Source organism: Onychostruthus taczanowskii, unplaced genomic scaffold (genome assembly GCF_017590055.1).
Source record: "Onychostruthus taczanowskii isolate IOZ18803 unplaced genomic scaffold, ASM1759005v1 scaffold118, whole genome shotgun sequence".
Lineage (NCBI taxonomy): Eukaryota > Metazoa > Chordata > Aves > Passeriformes > Passeridae > Onychostruthus > Onychostruthus taczanowskii.
This window is the reverse complement of record NW_024498329.1, coordinates 516784-534291: the sequence shown is the minus strand read 5'-3', so window position 1 is coordinate 534291 and position 17508 is coordinate 516784. Positions and strand designations below refer to the sequence as shown.

Sequence of the window (17508 nt, the reverse complement as noted above, 5' to 3'; positions counted from 1 at the left end):
CTCTTCCCTCAACTGCAAAAACCTCTTCGTGTTCAGCTGATTAACATCTTTCTGTGCCAGCACAGGAATCCATCCCATAGCATTGTTCTCCCTGCTTCTGGGCCTCTGATTGTCACTTTTATCAGCTAAATAATAGTAATTAGAACGCAGAAACAATTATGGGAACTATTTGCTCAACTGAAATCCTTGTCCCCGGCAGATTTACAGTTAGTGCTGTTTTGTCAAAGGCTGAATGCATGAAGTACAGCCAGGCAGGGATGTACAAGGGAACAGACAAAACATCACCTTCCAGTGTCCTAGCAATGTTTCCTCTAATCATGGTGGTTAGAACCTGCTTGTATCCCCTCCTGACTGCCTGCATACAGACAAGCCAAGGTGGTGCATTTTCCTTAGTAAGAATGGGCAAGAGTTTGTGACTAGGAGCACTCTGTAATTTGTGCTGTTCATATTTCTGGCTCTAAAGTGCCCTACAGAAATCAAACATCCCACTGAAGTGCTCCTGCTCCAAAACTTTTGCAAAACAGACATGAGAGCTGGAACTGTCTTTTTCTTGTTCTCATTAGATACGTGAGTGAATCAGATCTGAGGGTCTGTGCACACCTTCAAAGAGAAAGGACTGCAGGGCTACAGGGAACAACAGGGAAAAGACACTAACAAGAGCACAGTAAATCTGAAAACTTGAAAGAAGAAAATAATTTTTCTTTTAAGTTCTTTTTGAGCTTCATTTGTCACCACTGCAGACAGATGGAATCTGCAAACCTTCCCTCCCTTCCTGCCAAAGCAGCAGAAGACACTGACACCGTATAGAAACAACTCTGGCAACAAACCAGACAACTCCTAAAGAGGGGAACTCAGTGAGGGAGGAACCTGGCAGCTTCCTGAGCACCTGATGCACTGGCTGAGCTCTATGCTCTTGGTTGGGAGGTTCCTAAATGCTGGTGTGACTGTGTTCTCACAGGAGACAAAGGAGCCTCAGTGTGGATTTCAGACAGAATTGATACATTAATGTTGACCCTTTTCTGAAATCGCACCCTTAACCTCACAGAATCCTTCTGGGGCACTGACTGTTCTCCCACTGAAGTTCTAACACAGACTATGATACAGGGGTGGAATGAATACCTCACCTGCACTGCTAAATAAGAACAGGTATATTTGTGAGGTTCAGAAATGCTGGTCTAATTTTTCTACCATCAGTCACATAGAACTACTGTCAGGTCTGTTCACTCTCCCTCTAAAAAAAGAGGGTCGAATAAGAGATAAGCACTTCAAACAAAACCATAGCACACAACAGATTTCCTTTGTTTTATTCATGACAAATGAAAGGAATGTAGTGAGATGTCATTTTTGATATGTGCAGTTACATCACAGTTTTCAAACTAAGGCAGATTCTACTGAGCTGGGATTTAGCGAGGCTTTGAAGAGAACACAAACACCTCCTTTCACTCTCTTGCCTCAAAAGACATGGAAACATCATCTTGGTGGGGTATTAAAGATGTGGTAATTCCCCTCTACCCTTTTAAAAGCTCCTGTTTTTAGTGGCCAGTTCAACATTGTTACAAAGGCACAGAGCCCAAAATGGGATAGTAAGACAGAGCTGGGTCTTTCTGCTCCCAATTTAACTTTAAAAAGTAGCACAGTTTTGTATTCCTGACTAGTAAACTGACCTCACAAAGACAGGCACGAATTCAGATGTTTAATACCTAGCTATGAATGACAGAGAAAAAGATGAGCAAATAAGAAGAGCAAAGAAAAGAAGAAAATGGAAAAAGATTTTTGAGGAAATATTGAATGTCAGTAGAAAAAGCAAATTTCCTAGTGCCATATAAGCACTTCTTTCCACAGGTTTCAGGAGACACACAAAGTACTTAAAATACAACAAAAAACAGGGACAGAGCTACTTCTACACCCTGTTCCAAACTGCATTTTGCTGGGCATTGAGTAGGAAGACAGTCAGTAATGGATAAAAATATTTTTGTTTTTCAAAGATGAAGACATGGGATGAACTCACAGGAGGAAACTTCAACTACTGAATCAAGCACCAGATACTAACATTCCAACTTTCTGCTAAGGAATGAAGCTCACAAAATCATGTTTGGCTCTTGTAAGATTCGCTACTTAAACTCTGGTAGTAGTAAAACAATATAATCTATAATAGAAATTCTCCTATGGTACTGTATTGGAAGTCAGAAGATGACAGAAAAATGAGTTACCGCTTAAGTCTGAGGCACTGAATCCATTCTCACGTCAATGGCTGGCTTGGCAAAACCTCCTGCAGCCAATGGTCATAAATCCTGCTGAAAATTTCAAACTTCCAACTTGTCCAGACAAACTCGCTTCACCCCCTTCTCTCCATGACTGCTGGTCAGGGCAGCAACATTTTCTGTGAAAGACAGACAAGAAGATTATTTCAAACAAATTTCAAATCTGATTTATTGTAAATTTTCCTTGAGTGACCTCCTGATCTCTTAAATGCCGTGAGAGCTGTGTAAAAAGATATTTGAATTCATTTCAGAATTCCAGCTGCATAGCTGGCACCCCAAACTTTTGTCCTTAACGTTCCCATTTCTTTCCCATTCCCCAGGAGCACACTGCTGCAGGCTTCCTTTATCTGCCCAAGAGCCATGCTGCAGCTCTGCAATGAAAACAGATTGGAGGCACAAGCTGAGGAACAGCCTGTAGAACCTACTGGAAGAATAAAGGACTTTTCCTGGGAAAAGGAACAGAGCACTTTGGAGTTATTCAAGGAAATAGCACTGTCCAGTTCTCCTGGGGTTTTGTTTGTGGGGTTGGTTTTTCCCCCTCCCCTGGTATTCTGCTTCTTGTGACTTCAAGTGTGAACACGTTAGTGGGTGACAAAGTTGGCAGAAAGAAAGCAAACACAAATAATTTGTGTAACTGAAGCCACAAATAACAAGGAGCAAAGCACTTCAACTTCTGTGCAAACAGCCTGGTGAGGGCACAGACTGAGCAGCACAACCAGAGCGCCTTGACAACGATTATCACCACAAAAGGACTTTTTAGGACATTTGAAAGGAAGATTCTGAAATAGCTCTGCAGATGAGCAGCAACAAGTGAGATGAATAAGAATCATCCTAAAAGAAAACACACATTATGTGTTTGAAAATTGACTTAATGAGAAGGGTGAACACCCTCGCATTGAAGGCAGGTAAGGGAATAGCCACTAAACCAGACTCCAACTTGTGGCTCATTGTCTAAATAGAGATATTAGAGATGAGTCAAAAGCTTACTCTGGATGGAGAAGATTGAATCTTCTCCTAATCGGAGTGTTACCAACCAATTTGCTTTTGCAGATGGGATCAGCCAGAAATAGGATGCAGGAAAAGAACAGGAATGAGAACTGAGCCCTGCAAAGCCTTCAGAAGGACTGTTAAGGGAACACCACAATCCTTCGTAGTTCTGAGAACCTCACACAGCAGCAAACTTTTTCTTTGCATATTACCAAGTTCTCTGAAACAGAGAGAAGAGCCCTGAAGAAACGAGAAATCAGCCAACACTTCATGGCATGGAATGGAAGCACTGTAAGATTATTTAACATCTCAGCATAAGGAGATGTTGTTGGTGTAAAATTTTAACCCCTTCTGAAATGTTTTTGTGCTGGAGAGGAGAACAAGGGACTGGGAACTTTGTGGATTCAGGCAGGATGCTGCAGTTCAAGCAGCTGGCCTGGAGAGGAGGGGGGATGGATTTCTCTTTTAGTGCCCACCAGCCTGCAGAACCTGTTTCCAAATTGCAGGCACCTCTGGGCACATCTCTACAGGGAGCACCAAACCAGGAAACACTGCCTGAGCTGTAGCTATATAATAAAATATCAACAGTTACCCACATTTTTAAATTTCAGCTGCATGCACTTGTTTGTACTTCTGCCCTAAAATTCTGCAAGTTTTGCCCAGCAGTACAAAGGGCTCTCCTTGCCATTTGCCTCCACTAGTGGAGCTGCACTCCAACAGCTCTGATACAGCTGGAGATGGCAGAGACTCACTGCCACAGCTGGATATAAATCTGGTGTTCCTGTGGCTTGTGAGGATCACTGAGGTGTTTATAGGTGCCACAGAAACATTTTATCTCCAACATCAGCATAGTGCACCTTAAATGGTAGCTAAGGCAACAGGTGGCACAGAGATCACAGATACAATTGTCATTGTACTCACAAACAGCACAGGGACTTCAAAAACACAACCTACCCCTCAAAAAGAAATGATTCAAGCCATTCCATGTTCACTTCTGTTCCAGTGCCCAGTACTACAGATTAATTTAAAGCATTTGAAATTAACTAATAAAGATGATGTGCAATCCTTTTTAGCTGCTGCTCCAAAGAGGCAATTCACACGGATGGAGTGAATGATGCTGCGGATGAGTCCCTCTCCATTTCCCTTGGCTTTCCCTGGAGGCTGGGGCAGGAGAAGCCCTGAGTGAAGAGCTGACGTGTGACTTGGTCCCCTCCGTTGTCCTCACAGCACAAAGGGCAGGAATGCTCAACAAATAAATCACAAGCCATCGCTGCAAACATCTTGGCTCTCAGCAGCTGCCAGGGCTGGAGCAGCTCCTGGCCTGTCAGGCTGAGTGACAGCCAGGGGTAAAGGGACACCTCCTCACAAGATTAGGAACAGGGAGGCTGTTTCAAAACTCTGCATGTGAATTATGATTGTTGACTGTGCAAAGAGGCAAAAATGGACGCAAATCCACAAGGAAACAAAGCTTCATTTGGGAAAGGTTTTTCCTATTCATGATGATTGCAAGTGAACTCTTCCCAAGCTGTGAACAACTGGTGATGCTTTAGTGTTCAGTACATGGCCTGATTTTATCACAAAACCTCATCCTGGCCTTCAGCTGGCTGTCAGATTTGCCAAGCTGGTAGGATTCTGGCACCACTTGTGCTGTTTAATGTCTCAGCATGTTGTATCTTGGACACAAACCCCTGCAAAAATACCTAACTATAAATATTTATGTTCATTATCCTTTTTGCATGATACAGTAAAGAGAGGGGAAGCAGATTCTTTCCAAATGGACTGAATCAGAGAAGCATGACAGCATCACAGGGTCAATATCCACCAGCAAAGCATCCCATTAAACCATAGGAGCCCCTCCAGTGGAATCCCACAAACCATGAGGGCAGCTTTGCCCAGGAGGCTGCAGGGATCAGCTGGCACAGCAAACTCTGCCCCCAGGAACTCCCAGGCCCCCAGGGGGACACTGCAGGGGGTTGGTGCTGAGCTCCTGAGGCCACTCAGGCGGTGGCATTTTGAGGTGGCATTACACAGCCACTGACCACGTAATGGAGAGATGTGGTCAGCTTTCAGAGCAATAACCTCTTCACTTCCAAACTGTCTCCTGGGGCAAAGAAATGCTGCACACAGAACATATCCACTCTTGGAGGAGATAGGGAAAGGGAATGCATCAGTACAGGGAATGTGCAGCCCTTGACAGATTTGTTTTTAATACAAATTCATAGAGGTACACAAGAGACTCCAGAAAAGTTTAAAAGTCAAAACTTCTGATTCTTTTAAAAAATATTAAATACATGATGACTGTTTAAAATAGAACTGATTCATGGGGAGAAAGGAAGTACTTAATGACTTGCTCATGCTTAAGGACTCTTAAATAAAACAAGTATCTGTTACTCATGCGTTTGAAGGATTTGCTGCTCCCCAACTACTGATTTGAAAAGCTTTTGACACAGCAAGATGAAGACACATCCCCAAGGGCTGCTGGGTGAGCTGAAAGCCTGTGTGCTCTCAAACACTCCTCCTTTCATTGAAGAAGGGAAAGATTAGCAAGAGGAAGAAAAAAAAAAACCCCACGTAATTGTTTTGGGGAAAGATTAGCAAGAGGAAGAAAAAAAAACTCCATGTAATTGTTTTGGCTTTGGAAATGAGGTGTCAGTAAGATTTTGTGGCCCAAAGAACCACCAAAGAACCCCAAATTATCATGTCAAGAAGTAGTGATTGAATTTGAGACCATCAGAAGCTATCCAGGCCCTCAGCTACATCTCTCCTACTGCAATTTTATTCATTAATTGTTGGCCTAATATTAGAGACCCAATACCATTGAATAAGAGAAGAAAATTAGCAGAAAAGACAGAAATGACAACTAGTCGCTCCATCCTTATGAATGAATCATGTAGTACAAACTTCAAACACAGGGTTTATCAAGGCTTGGCCAAAATGCAGTTTTGGCTCTGGGATAGCAGGCAGGAACAATGAAGCAATACAAGCCTCTGTTCCATTTTTACTGCTCTGTGCTCCAACAAGCACCATTTCGCCTCTCACCAGCTACTGAAAACCTAGACTGTTATTGGTATTTCACGTTTCTAAAAGCCCTGTGAATAGCTGAATGGGGCTTTCCAGAGGAGGGCTCTTGGCACAGCACACCAGCTCAGGTAGCAGCATGGACACAGGGAGAAGGAAAAGCTGGCAGCACCGTGGCAACAGGAAAAACTGAGAGCAACAATGAACTGCCCCCAATGCCAAAGCCTCAAATGACTGTTTATGCAACTTTCTTTCACAAACTAACCCCAAAACTTGCACTGGGATTGCAATTTGCATTTCAACCCACTCTCCCCCCGCCCCCGTTTGCTGTTTGCCCAGTTTTATTAGAACCATCTGCAAGATCCTCCCCTTCCAGTTTCTTGTGTTGGTTCATCTGGCAGCTGCACTTTCTCATCTATTCAAAAAATCTTTGTTTCAAAGTTGTTGAGACAGAAGGCCTTTGACAGGCTAAAAATCATCTTGAAAATCAACACAGAAACCACATCACATGCTGTTCTTTACAGATTGAAGGGGAAGAATGGAAGCTAGAATATATATATATATATTTTTGTTTAATAGGAAGATAAATGAGGGTTTTGGGGATCAAGAAAAATTTTACCAACTGTATTTATCTGACAAAAGCCTCAATTTACAGAAGTACTGCAAGTTGCCACTGCAGAAGGGGTTTCAGGCTCACCATTATTACTGACAGAAACAAGAGAAATGAAGAGAAGTATTTCCTTACAGCAGCTCTTGGCAAAAGATAAGTGAGGGGAGTGCAAAGGGAAGGAGGAATGTTGGTGAAGTAGTAGGGTTTGAATAATTTTCTTTAAACATGATACAAGTATTACAAGTTTTTGAATATAACATGCTTTGCAATCCCCTTCATCAGCTGGTGCATGGTGTTGCTCAAGCTTCCATCTTTCACTGTAACCCTCCTAAAGATCCTTGTTCCCTTCTGTGGACAGACATCCCTGCTGTCACCAAGCTGTCCATCCTGATGGGACAGCTCCAGCTGCAGCACAGGGCAGGGCACTGCTGAGAAATGGCACAAATCCTGGGCCTTTCATTGGTTTGGATATTTTTCTTCACCAAATTGTTTCTGCAAAGGCATGCACCTCATTGCAGAAGAATGGCACAACCTTCACTTTTGGGGATTAACAGGGAATTCTCTTCCAGATTTCTACAAATCTTTTTATAAAACATTCTTAATAAAGCAAATTCACTTCAAGTATGGACACAAAATACTCGAGGAACACCACTCCTACTTTCCCATTTAGATTAATACCAACATTTTCTTTTTTCTTATGTTGCTGCTGTTTAAATGGTAATAAGTAACTACAGACAATATTCACCTGCCACCAATAGTGTTTGTACATGTGGAAATTTGAGGAATCTGTGACATGAACTGAACTATTTCAAGCCTCCCAGAGTCCCAGCAATACTGGAAATAACTTTCTTCACATTTGCACAAGAGCTGCCTTTAACTCTCAATCACATCCCAGCCCTGCTGTCATCTCCTGTGACCTTTCTGATTCTGTTTTATACAACCTCCAGCCCACGTCTTCCCTAAGCAAATTCCTAATTCCTTGTTTAACCAAACAAGACCATTTAAAGTTTCTCAAGCACTCTGACAAGACTTCTACAGCTTCTACACTGGGATTTGCCATTTTCTTCCCACACTTTCCTTTCAATCCTAATAGAACATTTTTGGGTTTAAATAAAGTATTAAGCTGGATTTCTAAATTGCCATGAACAAATTGGCTTATCTTCTCCCTTGAAATTTATCATAAAACACAAACAATTTAAGTGCTTTTAATTGCACAGGCTCTAGAAAAAAAGATGCAAATGTAATAATTTGAGTTGACAGATCATGCAAGGCAGACTTTGAAAGTATTTTCAGAAACACTGGAAACAGTGTTATCATAATTAACTATATAAATTTTACATGCAAATAAAAATTAAAAACATAGACCTGAAAATACTTAAAGAAATCTGTGTATTTCAATGAATAGTATAAAAAAATTAGATCTACTCTTGATAAAGTATCCTGGAATCTCTCAGGGGAATTAATGGAATAATCACAGAGTCTGTGCTTCTGTGATCAGCTAGCAGGAGAGATTTTTATTGAAACACTTAACGTTACTTTTGTTAGAATATACTTCACTCCAGTGGCTCATTGGAAATTTTGGTTAAAATTAGACATCTTGTGAAGGGAAGAAAGCTGAACAAAACCAAAGTTTGAGACACCAAGCTTGAAATTTCTCTTTCCCCCCCTCCAACGTATTGCAAAAAAATACCACTCTGATGAATAATCTCTTCCAAATCCTCTTTTCCAGTCACTTTTGAATTTTAGAGAATATATACATTTATATAAGCCAGAAACAACCACAAAAGCAATTTTGAACCCCCATCTCAATGCATACCCCTGTTTCAAGGTATCATGAATATATTAAGCTAAAATTGCAAACAAAGGAAGGTTTGGGACTATAAAAAAAAATTACACACTCTGCTGTTATTGCCATTTTTCTTGCTCTTGAATACGTGATGTCGATTCCCTGGTTTCCATTCAACAAATAAAGCTGTGAAATGGCAGTGGATTTTCTGCCTTAAGTCCAGGTCCACATCCAAACAATTCTAACATTAAAACTGTGGCTGCCAGCCTCAAATATTCCCTCCCACAGGAAAAAAAAACCCCTCCCAGATATACCACAGAGGTTATCAGAAAATCTTACTGAATTTGGGTTAGAGGAGAAAGTGGCAGATTGAATGTGTGCATGGCATTCTCCTCATGGAATCAGTTCCTAGAGAATGAAGCTGCTGAGAGCAGAGGCTGCTGTGAGCTTGCTGAACAGCTTCATGCCATGGACAAGGGAAAATGCAGGCAAATCCTGCTGAACAGCTTCATGCCATGGACAAGGGAAAATGCAGGCAAATCCTGCTGAACAGCTTCATGCCATGGACAAGGGAAAATGCAGAGTCCCCAGCATCAGAGGGACTGCAGAGCTCTGCACAGCTGCCACAGGAGTCCCAGGACAAACTCAACACGAATGGCACCCCACCTCCTGGCACAGCCCCTGCCAAGGGGCAGGGCGTTGGTTAGTGCAGCCTCTGCAACTTGGGGACCCACTGCCATGACGCTGCACCTCTGTGCTGGGAATGCACACACAGCTCCTCCTTTCCTGGGCTCAGGCAGAGGATCCATCTCTTGATCCCCAGTTCTGTACTCTGTTAGGAGCACTGCCCTCCATGGCTCTGTCAGAACAATCCTGCCATGTCCCTGGCTCGTCCAACACCCTCCCAAAACACAAGCACTCAGGCCAGGAAGGCAGCTCAGCTTGAACACAAACCCTCGCAGAGCCCAGAGGGCTTGTGGCCGCGGGCAGAGCAGGAACAGCATCCCAGACAAAGCTGGAACATTCCAGAGATGTGTGGCACCGAGCTCTTCCCACAGCTACAGCCAGACAAAGAACACTCACTGCAGCAGGAAGCTGGAGAGAAATGCTTTAGCTGAATTCTTCTCATCGCTCAAGTCAGAAATGCAATCTTTACTTAAATGTTAAGCCATATACATGGGCCATTAGTCAAAGTTCCTGTTCTTTTTTTAATAGCTTTACCAGGTTTGACATTTTGTAACGCTATTATTTTAAGTCTGGTCTGGACTAGAATTCAAATATTAGCAAAATGATTTTCAAAAGACTGTGCTAAAATATCTTCCACATATTGCTATCATTTGTCAAAGTTTTGCTTAAAAGGAGGTATTAAGATAAATGAAATGGATCAAAAATGGAATACTTCCAGGAACATAAATGATGGTTAAATTAAGCTTGTGACAAGAGCCAATCCACACATTTTGACTTCTCAGTGAAGTATCATTTGACCTTGCAATGAGAAAGGCACTCATATACTATGCAAATCTAAAGGAAGAAAGTACATCAAAAAGTGAACTCAATTGGTTGAAAAAGCCAGAAGGCAAAAAAAGGCAACAAGTGGTGAAGGTGAGAGAGAACATCAGAAATCCAACAGCTGCTCAGGGAAAGGCCAGAACCGTAGGGTCAGTCAGGAGAATAAGCAGAGTTTAAAGACAGGTCAGAACTTACAGTGCACTGAATGTAAAACCTGAGTGAACACTGACAAATTGAACAGAACCAGCTCTACTTGCTGCAAAGCCTCCTTAAGGCAAACAGCACTGGGGTGACAGCAGTGCACCCTGCAGAGGCCTGAGGGCATGGCAAAGAGGCTCTCGGATTCCTTCCTGGGCTATTTCTCTCCCTCAAGTACCTAAGGCGTTTTCCCTTGTTCTGACTGCAGTTTAAAAATACTGATGGAAAACAACTACAGTTGTAATAGGGAACTTCAAGTAGCACTTAATATTTCTGAAGTATTAAGATACAGAGTATGCATTTAAATAGCACAAAATGCAGCAAGCGTTCAGTGGCTCCAGATTTTTTCCGCAGTTCTCTGAAATGCTCTTGCCTGAGCTGCATACACAGCTGCACACACACTGCCCTGCTCACCACCAACCATTCACCCACTGCACCACGGTGTAAGCCTGAATGCACCAGGCAAACCACATCACAACCCAAAGCACTGCCATCTTTCAAACACTGAAGAAAAGCAAGATTATTTCTTTAAACCCTCTCTTGCTAGAGACAGGTTTGGCATTAGTGGTTTTGGCAGCTGTATAAAACAGCTGCAGCTGGAAACAATTGGTGCTGAGCAATCGGAAACAGGCAAGGACAGAGGACAATACACTGCAAGTATTGCTCCCGTTCTGGCTTGTCATTAGACACATGAGAGCTTGCTGCAGCCTCACTTCTCCAAGGGCAGAGAGTTTGCTTAAAAAAACCCCGAAACCGAAATTTAGGATCAAGATCAATGTAAGAGTTGTGGCACTTGCATTGGTAAGTATTGTTATGGAAAGGGAGACTCTGAGAAGCTTCAATTCTAAACTCACTTGCCAGAGAAAAGTGGTTGTTTGAATCCTGCAGTTAAAGAAAAATGAGGCAAAGATCAAAAGAGGGTAGTAAAGGACTATCAGAAGAGTAATGCAAATGGTGACACTTGAGAACATCCACAGCTGACAAACACTTCACTGGGAATACACAGAAAGGAGCAACAGGTATCAGCAGTAAGGGGGGAATCTTGTACCACAAAGAAGAACTGCTGGTGAACAGGAACCATTTGCCAGGTTGATGCAGACCACAGGGCCAAAGGAACATGGTTCAGTGTGCTAAAGCAACTGCCCAGGGTGAGGTGACCTCAGTGAGTGTTACACTTCAATAACACAGTTACCAAAGCTACAGAGGAATCTCTTAAATGCTCCTCTGGAAAATGATTTTATATGTTAGTTCAGCATAAAATTCCAAATTGGAAAGACTGAAACAGCAAGTTACTTTTTCAAACATTTTACTCCTAAACAGAAATTTAGGGACAGAGGAATCGACTGCCATGGAAAAGCAAGAGTGCTCCATCTGTGCAGGATAAATTATGGACTAGAAGGGAGAACGCAGTTCAGCTGCTGACATTTGAAACAACAGAGGTAACAAACTGCAGATTTAGCAAAGCTGCCAAATATCAAAGATGTTGAGAAGAAGATCAGAAGGATCATAAATACCCCAAGGAGAGCCCCAGAGAGGACAAAAGTGGTTACAGGATGCCAGCAGCTGAATCCAGCGTGTCCATTAGGCTGCTCCTGGCACCAGCCCAGAGCACCGAGGCACCAACAGCACCACCTTCCCCAAACTCACTCCCACCTCCATCAGCAGCTCAGAGACTTCTGTGAAAGAACTGGGGTCTCTGTACTTCATATTCTTGCATGGAAATTTCCTTCATAAATTCATCCAATTACCTTTTGAACCCATTTACAATCCCATATCCACAACATCCTGTGGAAGGACATTCCACAGCTTCTCAGCTTTGTGCGTTTGTTTTGAGCTGCCAGGTTCTTGTCAGAAAACAAAAAAGAAAACAGATAAGAAACTCAGTTCCTTTATCACCTCTATTTATTTTTCCTATGCCATAATGATTTGTGATTTCTTTTACAGGCCCCCTCAGCCTGCCTTGCAGTGGAAGTGTCCTGTTGTGTGTATTCGTGCTGAGTGGATGCTGCTCCATACCTCCAGCTCCCCACCCTGCATTCCTCTTCTGCATTCTTTTCAAGTGAGGCTGTGTGTCATATTCAGAAGCTTTTGAGAGAGGATGAAAGAATTCTAGAGCAGTGGGAACAAAGAGGCGTGTTTGAAGGGAGAGAAAATTTATTTAGGGAAAAAACATAGGAAATAAAGAGAAGTTTCACTGTGATTCTACATGTTTGCAAGCAGAACTGTTCAAGCATTATTAAAAGATATGAAATAGGGAACAAACTGTAAGATTTGTAGTAGAAATCAGCTTATTTTTCTGTGCCTTCATGCTTTACAGAGATGAAAAAATTTCAGTGTGCTCTGTTTCTCCTTCAAATGAGCATTTCACCACAGTTTGTAACTTCCCAGCTCATCTAGAAAGGGACACCAGTGCTAGAGGCACTAATGAGCCTCTGTATTCTAATTGTATGAATACACTGAAAGAACAGAAATAAAGGCAGTGAAACAGATTGCAGAGAACTGGACAGTGGGTGCTGGTAAAGGAGGCTGAAAAAGAATTACTGGTCATTGTACACTTTTAACGTTGTAGGAGTAATACCTGGAACTCAACTTTTCCAGTATTAAAAGCCAGCTGGGATCTTTACCACTCACTTCCAAAAGTACAAAATATTCCTGAAACAGTGGAGCAGCACTGTGATCCAGCACCCAGGTCAGGCTCCCCTCAGGTCCCACTGAAGCACTTTGGAGCTGCTCTTAGAGGTAAAGCTGCTTTTCTCACCTTATCACCACTACCTGGCTGTAGGTGGACACTGGGCACAGGGGGCACAGCAGGGAACAGCTCCTGGCAGCGTTTCTTTACTAAAGGAGGCCTCAGTGAAGGACTCCTTCACTCAGTGAAGCCCAGCTGAGGTCAGGTAAGGTCACTGCAACTAAGTCCTCCTTGGGGAAAACATCTTTGAGTAAAAGCTGCTGCAAACCACACCCATGGCAGACTCTGCTCCTCTCCGGACCTGCTCTGAAGGTTTGGTCAGTCCAGACATGGACATTGTTTATTTGCTGCCACAAAGTGTCCTATCAACATTTTTGAGGAACACTCCACTTTTAATCTCTGGTAAGCATCTCAAATACTCAAAACTAGATTAAAAAAAAAAAAAAAAAGCAAAAGGAAAAATCCCACAGGAGGCACACATGAAACATTCCATGCTATTGCATCCCTGGGCTGCAGAACCTCACACAGGAATTTTACAGTATATTTTTTCAGACCACAAATGTGCTCATAAATGCTGTGAATTGCATTAAAAATGTTGCCTTCCATTATTTAGCAAAAAATCCCAGCAAGTCATCCATGAGAATATTTAAATTTTTGTAGTCTGCCACAGCAATCTCAATTTTTTTGTTGTTAAGTTACACCAAGTGTATTTTAGATCTTCCCAAGAGTAAAAAGATATTGCAGTGCTACTCTGTATACGTACTTAAGAGCTTCCCCACTTAGAAATTCACTTTAGAACTGAATTTTGGCAGGTGTAAAATTTTTGCCTTCTTCATAAAATCCTCTAATTTGGCAGAGTTATGACAATTTGAAGAAAAAACCCCAACTATATTTATATTTTCAGCACATTATCTGAAGTGTTGATAAAATTCAGTAGTTACTAAATACATTTCAGGACATTGGGAACTAGGGAAGGAGTATTTGCCCTTGACCATAGCAGGTCAAGATTGGAAGAAATATGAGGTTGTCCACATATGACTGTTCTTGAAAACAGGCATATAAACATGAGAAAACTCACTGATATTTGCATATCACGTAACACTTCTGATATTTTAAAACTTTTCAGCATATATGACTTCATAAACTTGATGCTCCTATGAAGAGCTACAGGCAATGGAAATAAAATGAGTGCTGTGCTGGTTTGCAATGGGAATTCTTCCCAGCTCCCCACTGCCCACTCTGCATAAACCCATCAAAGTCTGATGCTCTGCCATGATTTCCCCACTGTAATCTGCTGCCTATTATTCTCTCAAACCCCATCTGCAGGTCATTTTTTCTATCAAATGAGCTGGTTAAAATTCCTTCTCCCTTTTTATTTAAACCTAGGGGAATTTCAGATAGTCCAGCACTAACCGACAGGAATTTATTTTAACCATTATTTAAAACACCAGCAGCTTTGCACTGCTACAGTTTAACAGCTCTGATGGGTTTCATGCAGTCTCCCTTCACTTCATCTCCTCTGACACAGGCATTAGCATCCTGGGAGCCCAAGTACAGCTCAGAGAGTCATTGCCATTGCCTTGATTTCCTTCTAGGCTCAGACCTCGTTCCACACAGAATTTGGAGCATTACACAAATTTTCTATGCACAGAAAAGCATGCACTAATGTGAAAATAGCTATATAACAAGTAAAAATATTTAGAAATGTACACTAAGGTAAACCCTCTTTTCCTTTATAATTTAAGAAATTTTGAGCTGATTTTCCTTATAGAAGGGAAGCAAACTGATTATTCCCCGATCTTGGAGGAAGGAGATACTTAAGAGTTACAATTCTGCGTATGCATTTTGAACTGAAGCTTTTTCCTCTACCAGATACCACTGTGAATGAAAGCATCACACTTGTCAGCACTTACCTCCATGCCAGAGGGCTGAGAGGGAGCATGACCTGGATGGGATTGCTTCCTAAGGGCAGTATTTGAAGTGATCTAACAGGGTCCTGTGCAGACTGGCTGCTTCTCGCAGGCTGCCACACACACTCAAACTCTGCAGCCAGAAAGAAGCTGCTCACTGAGAAGCTGTAGAGAAATGTATTTTTGCAGACTGCAGCTTGAGAACCTCTTGTAGGAAACCAACAGAATGGAAGACAATGGAAAACTGTTGGCTGTGATGGGGCTTGAAAATAATGAAGTTTAACATAGCTTATTTTTTCTTGTACATGTGATGGAAGCGAGGCAGATGAGAGCAGCATGATGGCCAATGTTATCACAACACGCTTTCCTAAAAAAACACATTTGGAGCACTGTGACAAAGTCACCTAACCAAAGTATCAGGTGTCTGTACTTCAGTGCTCATTGCAAATGCTTATTTGTGAGTTTCAGAAGTTACACTTAAACTACAGGTTCGCAATTTACCACAAAAACCAATCACCAAAACCACCCAGTACACGCATCAGGGTTTTCCTCCTTTTAGCAAAACGCCCTTAGCTGTGGGTTTGCAGGCTAAAGGGGAAGTAATTTTTCCTTTTTGAATTCTGAACTATGCACAAGCTCACGGCAGTGCTGCAGCTTGGCTTGGGTTTGGTTTCACTGAGGGGAGAGCTGAGAGTTGACACACACAGAGCAGTGAAGGTGTGACGGGCACAGCGCCGGCGCCACAGGCAAGGCTCCTCACCTGCACCACCTGTGGCACTGAGTGAAGTCACACAGGCTGTGCTGACAAATGAACGACAGGATTCAGCCCTTTCCCTGCCTCTGCTGTCAGCCACGCCGCTTTGCTTGTTCCGTGCCCACCCACTCCTCACACGGCAGGCAGCTCTGTGCCCTTGCCAGGCTCTGTTCCTGAGCTCCTCCACGACATCAGCTGCAGAGATCGGAGGTGGCAGCACCAGCGTGGCTGGGGAGGAGGGGCAAGGGCAGCGCGCTCAGGAACTGCCCCAGCAGCAGCAAGAGCTGCACTGGATCGTGTCCCTACAGACACTCTGAGGATGCTCTCCCCACTGCTCTGCTCTAACTCATCGCTGTACAAGCCACACAGTGCTACAAACACACCAGCACTGCAGAGCTGCCAGCTTGGCTCTACCTAGAGAAAAACAAAGGCAAAACCAAGTGGAACACCTGATCCACGAGGAATTCTTGTCTTCCTTATTCACCCTGACAGACCCAAAGCTGAGTCAGTGGAGCAGTGTGCACATGGAGATGGAAGGTGCTGGTGTGGGTTGGGGGCTGGTCCTGGTCCACAGGGGCTGCACAAAGGGCACCAGCGACCAACACCGCAGCGCAAACACCACCTTCTACAGTGCTCCTCAAAGAGGCTGCAACCTGCAAACCTGGCCCACAAAAGCTGCACCAGAAAAGCCTCACTGCATGGAACTTCAGTAATCAAGTACTTTGCCTGAGCCTCATCAGCATCAGTTATATGAGAATGCTTCGATTTATTTTATCTTAGTAAGGACCTGACCTGGGTTAAATCAGCAGAGAGATCTGAAAAAAGAGACCCTGATGCTGGTTGTTGTCTCTTTTGTTGTGTGTGTCCAATTTACCTATCACTTATTTTTAGGCATAACCTGAATTTTTAGGCTGTTTGCTCCATTATAACTTTATAAGCAGGAGGACAAACTTACACAACTCCTACCTTTTCTCCCCCAGCTGTTTGCTCCCATGCCAGCCCAACCACCCAAGACCACATGGGTTTATGCTGGCAGTTGGTCTTTTTGGCAGGATTCTCCTTCCCCAAATGAATCACTTCCCTGGCTGGGTTCACAAACATGTGCTGGCACAGCAAAGGAGACAGCGCAGAGAGGAAAGGAATGACCAGGAAAAAACAGAAGTCAAGCTTTACTGGGCTGCAGTGCCACCACAGACACAATCCCAGCTTTAATTAGCTTTCTGTTCAACACCTGAAGTGAGCTACAGGAACATTAAGAGTGGACAAGAGTGATGTTAAACTAAAGATGAAGGAGGGATTTGACAATGTAGGTAGCAGATTCACAGTAGCAGCATTTAAATGGTTAAATCTTGAGAGGACATCTTTTAATCATCCCACAAGTCACACAAATTCTAAGTTCCATAGAAAATTTAAACACACTTCACTTTGCCAATGCAAATATACTATTTGATATCAGTCTTCAGAACAGGGCCATACAAAGTTTCCCAAACTAATGATTTACTACTCAATGCCCAAAAACATTTCTAGGCTTTGTAATTCCACATTTGGCCACATAATCCTCCCAAATGTACAGAAAGAAATATCTCTTTTGTCAATAATGCCATTACTGAATGGTATAATTCCAAAAATCCATGCAAAGAAATATCCACTTGGTTAAACACCAGAATTCAAGAAAATGCCTTAATTTACAATAAAAAGTGGCTTGGGAAGAAGACAGGGATGGGTGTGGAATTAAGTATTTTGTATTTTTGGAGACAATATGCTTTGGTGTTTGCAAGAACGCTCT

General features: G+C 42.7%; 1 protein-coding gene across 4 annotated transcripts in view; it reads right to left on the bottom strand.

Annotated features, from left to right (window-relative positions):
* Window positions 1–17508, bottom strand: part of PEAK1 (pseudopodium enriched atypical kinase 1) — a 110313-nt gene that overhangs the window by 60117 nt on the left and 32688 nt on the right. For all 4 annotated transcript variants that reach the window (XM_041427744.1, XM_041427742.1, XM_041427746.1 and 1 more), the window contains exon 2: window positions 2211–2380. The gene's annotated coding sequence lies outside the window, so the exon portion shown is untranslated. The remainder of the gene's footprint in view (window positions 1–2210; window positions 2381–17508) is intronic.